Source organism: Lemur catta, chromosome 18 (genome assembly GCF_020740605.2).
Source record: "Lemur catta isolate mLemCat1 chromosome 18, mLemCat1.pri, whole genome shotgun sequence".
NCBI classification, from domain to species: Eukaryota; Metazoa; Chordata; class Mammalia; order Primates; family Lemuridae; genus Lemur; species Lemur catta.
The window spans coordinates 14,630,934-14,636,448 of record NC_059145.1 but is presented as its reverse complement, the minus strand read 5'-3'; positions in this window follow the sequence as shown (position 1 = coordinate 14,636,448).

Sequence of the window (5,515 nt, the reverse complement as noted above, 5' to 3'; positions counted from 1 at the left end):
GGGCGGTGCCGGAGATTCCGGGGGAGGGGCCGCCCCGCGCCACCGCCGCGCGCCGGGGCCACAGCGCCCCCTGGCGGCCCCAGCGGGAGGCGCCGGCCCGGGCCGGCCCGACTGCGGCTCGGGCGTCCACGACAGGCCGTCCGCCGCCGCCGCCGCCGCCGCTTAGCGCCCGGGGTGCACGTTCCGGAGCCCTGGGCTTGTCCCAGCCTCTGCCGTGACTTGTTTAATCAGGACACTTCACATATGGAGAGTTCTTAAACGAAGGAGCAAATAGAAACATGTCTCTACAGAAAAATTTATATATGTATGACTGTATGGGAAGCCTGGGAAAATGCATTAGTTTTTCCGAGAGCAATTGAATTATAGCTGATTTTTTCCCAACGACTTCAGTAGTTTCCATGTACGTATATTCAAAATTAACACATATTCATCAGAAACAAATACTGGAAATGATGATTATACAGAATGGAAAAATGCCTGTTATTGACTGGTAGGTCAACTTGTCCGAATACAAACTAGCCTGCTCGTTATGACTTAAACTAAGTAAAAACAAGTCATTATATGACAAAAAAAAAACAAAAAACGAAAACAAAAAACTATGCAAAAACGAAAATATTTCTGTTATAATGGTGGGATTGTGACCGGTCAGATTTTTGTTTTGGAGGGTGGACAAAAGTTTTCTTAATGTCTTTTCAACATCATTTGTTCAGAAAAAGAGGAAAACTGAAAAATCCTTAAATGAAATCAAACATCTAAATGTGGTAGAGGTGGGTGGAGGGTGAGAGGAAGAAGTCGCCTTACTCTAGAGAAAACGCATGAGTCTGAGATTTTAAACAATGTTTTTTCAGAAAACTTGCCTCCTTGAAAAGTAACAAGCTGAAAACCTCCTCGTGGTGGAGGCCCGTGAATCGATTCTGTGTTGTTACACTTTCTGTCTCTGAATCACTCTGTGGTCTTGGCCAAATCACTTATACCCTCAAGCCTCAGTTACCCCCCTGTGAAATAAGAATGGACCAACAGAGTCCCGTATTTGTTATAGTTAATAATGTCTGCAGCATTAATTATAGTATTAATGACTGCGATGTATATACAATTACATATATTACTGTGATGAGTTAATGGAGTTAAGGTGATCAGGGTAGTGTTGAAGGAAGATGATTCTGTGCCAGGATGACAGAGGATATGCAGCATAAAACAATGAGGGGATGGCTGGGGTGGGGGGTGTGTGTGTGAAAGAGAGAGAGAGAGAACAGGAGCTAAAGCAAGTGTGTGTATGTGTGTGAGAGAAAGATGCTGTAGCATTATCAGTCTCTCTATAGTTAGTAGAATTTCAATAAACTGTGCTTACCTGCAGAATTTTCTTTATACAACAAGCATCTGGCCTCTAAACAAGAAAGCTCTGTCTTTCCAGTGGTCCTCCCCAGAGGTGGCACCAGAATTGCTGTCTGAACTCTGGGTCAGTCGAGAACTTTTTGGACAAGACAGCTGCAAGCCTGGCAGAGTCTGGCGGAGTCAGTGGATGCGGCTGGAAAAGCACTAGCTCTTTCTTTCTTCTTTTGTGCGTTGCTCCAGGGTCACAAGAGCTCCCATCTGCGTATCTTTTACTCTCCATTCTCCTCCTTTTCTCCCCTCCATTCACATTCACCATCTGCTCCCTTCTTCACTTTATCCCTCTGGAGCCTACCCAGTCATCCATAGCTACGTCTTTCAATAGGGATAACAACAGATGATCATTGAACAAAAATATCTAAGCAACCAGGTTTCTTAGATTAAGCCCTGGTTATTAAAACCAAAAAAGGAAAACATGATCATTTCCCATTTATTTTTAATTTGGTAACTTTAACCTGAAACAGGATACCACACTGAGCTCCTCACATTTCTTCTTGCTTGCATGAAGTGTGTCGGTTGACAAGGAGCTCTGCAAACTGGAGGGAAAAGAAAGATATAGGTTCATAGACCATTGTCTCGCAGCTCAAGAATTAACTTTAATAGTACATAATTAAGGCTGGTAGGAGATGAGAGAAAATGAGAATGAAGAAACCCATTGCTCTCTCAATTTCTGGCTTCTACACAATATTAGCTGCAAGGGACACCTATACTGGGAGAAGACATTTCTGTCTCTCTTCTATTTTTTGTATTTTCTGTTTTTTAATATATTAAAGAATGCTGCTACTTTGGTCTAAACAGTTGATTATCTCTTACCTGGATTATTGCAACAGCCTTAATACTGGTTTCTTGGCTTCTACCCTTGAGCTCACTCTCAACAAAGCATTCTGAGTGATCCTGTTAAAGCGCGTCAGGTCACGTGACTCCCTGCTCAGTACCCTTCCTGGGCTCCCCATCTTGCTGCAAGCCAATTCCTTGCAGTGAGCCTTGTAATGCACAGTGGTCCCCATGTTCTGCTCTGACCTCACCTCACTACTGCTCTGTAGGCTCTCACTTCCCTCCATCAACACCAGCCTTCTTGTTTCAAAACCATGTGAGGCCCACTCCCACCCCAAGGCCTTTGCACTTGCCTTATTCCATTTGCCTGGAATGCTCTTTTCCCACGTGGGTGCATAACTTGCTCCCTTATATCTTCCAGATCTTTGATAAAATGCCCCCTTCTTAGAGAGTCCTTCCCAGACTCCCTGATATCAAATTGCAACCCTATTCCCAGTTTCACCCCTTTGCTTCATTTTCCTTCAAAGCATGTATCAATTTCTAAAATACTATCAGGCTTACTTTTTAGAATTGTCTCATCCCCACCCCCTTAAGAATGTAAGATCTGGATGGGGGGCAGGGATCTCTGCTCCCAAGGACAGGTTCTGAGATTTAAAAGGTGCTCAAAAAATGTTTACTGAATGAATGAATGAATTGCACAGTTGTCACAGACACTGTTGATTCCCTCAACAGCAATTCCTTTTTCCTTCCTTGCTAAGAACTCTGATTTTCCTTAGAGCAACAGTCTACTCTGCCATGTGTTTGTGTTGCTCTGAGCCCACGGTAGCTAGCCCACTCCCTCCCCATGCTCCACTACAGCAGATGGTGTCATGAGACCCAGTTCTGGCTGATGACACCTGAAGAAAATCAGCTTGGTGGTCTCTGAATTCATTAATTTTGGGACTGCTTAAATCTTCCAGTTCTTTCCACTTTGGGGCAAAAGCGCGTATAAGTGTCAGATGTATGTTGCCCCAAGAGAGTTTTCCTCTTTCAGTGGAGCAGTTCCCCTTACCACTCTATAAGACAGAGGTCAAAAACAGGTGACCTTCAAGCTAGAGTCATGAGGCTTTGTTTGGTCTTTGTGCTATTTTCAGTTTTAGAATTAAATGATTGCCAGCATTTGAAACTGAAGAGTACACATACTGATTTTCAGCTTCTCTTTAAAAATGAGATGATTTGGCAATCATAGGTCAGATTCATGCACTACAACAATTTCTGCAATTAAGTGGCAATTCCCCAGTTTAGATGTTGGCCAAAGACCTCCACCAGACAGTGTGTTACCTGCCTGGGTCTGGTTGACATTTGTATTTGCAACTGCTCATACAAGTGTGTATAAATAGAGTGACCCCAGCTCCTGATTTGCCCAGGACAGCCCTGGTATGTGTTGTCTGCGGTAGCAGCGTAATTACCAGAACACCCTCCACCCTTACCCCTCGGCCCATTCCACTCTCCAAAGTGTGCCAGTTTGGACAATAGCTTATCCTACCTATAGAGTCACAAAGGTGCTTGAAGCACTGTGACAGGGCCATGTGGGCTGAGTTACCTGCCCAGGGATTCACATTCACATTCTGCTTCCCTTGACAACAAAGGGTCATAATTATGGATCTTTAAATTACCTCTGTGATTCATTCATAAGAGATCATTTTCATGAACTTTTTAAAAATCATTCTAGTTGTACTGTCACTAACTTAAAAACAATCTTTAGATAATCAGAATCATTCTCATGCTTCTAGTCTTCGGAAGCCACAACTCATTTCATAAATTTATCCCAGTGAAGAAATCTTTTAATTTTTTTTTAGCAACCTATATATCAGGAAAAATAGTGACATATCCAGGAGTGCATCTTTTCTTTTTTTGGTCTACTTCTTACCAACACGTACTGGGGCTGGCAGCCATGCTATGGAATGTGTACTGCAGCATCTTATCCTGTAAATCCCAGAGTTACAAGGGCATGAAAGATGGTTCTTGTCAGCTTTATGTAGACCTAGGGGGAGAGAAATAGGGAAACCTGCTCTTTGAGTAGGCATAAAACCAGGGGTAGTAAGAGTATTTCATAGCCCCTTCAAAATGGTGACAGTTTTATTAACGACTCACTTTCATATTTCAGTAATATGGTGAATAATTGGGGATTTGAAAAAAAATCTTTATATGCAACTTTCACTGCTACGGTTATATTTTCAGGCACACCAGAACCTATACAAGTTCCAAGCACGTTGGATTATTTGCAAAAAGTGATTATTTGGGACAATATTTAATGTTGCAATTTACTGAGACTTTCTGCCACTGCATCCATCTCTGACTTGACAGGTAAAGTAGGGAAGATTTTGCAAGATAGTAAAATGTTGGGCAATTTATGGTTTTTAAACTTGTATACAAAATTGTTTTCATGACTCACCCAGGAGCCTGACACCACGTGGAATAACCAATATAGTTAAGGAAGCAAAGGGGGGTGGGATATTGCAGAGGGATGAACACAAAATTGGGACCAAGGGGTCTAAGTGCTAGTCACTGCCTTGTTTTTAGCTGTAATTTTGGATGGGTTATTTCAACATCTTCCCCCTTGGCCTCGTATTCTTGGTCTTGCATGTAAGGGTTTACAATGGCCAGGTTATGTGAGTTGTTGTTATGATAACAAAATGTCAGTGGATGAAGACAACAAAAGTGTATTTTTTACTCAAATCATGTCTGCTGTGGTTTTGGTGGCTCTCCAGGCACCGTATTCTCTGTTGACGGATCACCACATTATGCTGCTTCAATCTCGAGCCACCTCCACATGATTGCCATGGCAGAAGGCGTTACTGCCCAGCTGGGTTCACTTTGCCCGCTGTGCAGAGAAGCACCAATACACTGAGACAGCAGGTTTTGCAGCAGAGGAGTTTAACAATAGGAGACAGGAGGGATCCCTCAAATCTGCCTCCTCCAAAAGTTCTGGGCTGGGGTTTTTAAGGGAAATCTGGTGGGGAGGGGACTAGGGAATTGGCATTGCTAATTGGTTGGGTTGGGGGTGAAATCATTCTTGCACTGAGTCAGTTCCTCAGTCGGGGTCATAGGAGTGATTAAATTCCAACGTATTGGTCACTGGTCCAGTTGGTGTCAGTGGGCCCATTGGAATATAGGGCCTGGAGAATATCTTTAAAAAACAATCTTAGTGTTCACAATAGAAGTGTTACCTATAGAAGCGATTAAGGGAAGTTATAAACCTTGTGATTACCAGCTACATGACTCCTAAGCAATTATAGGGAAGCAGGCTATGGGGCAATAGCTGGTTAATTTTTAGCTATAGCTATACATTGCAAAACTTAGGCCTCTGTTA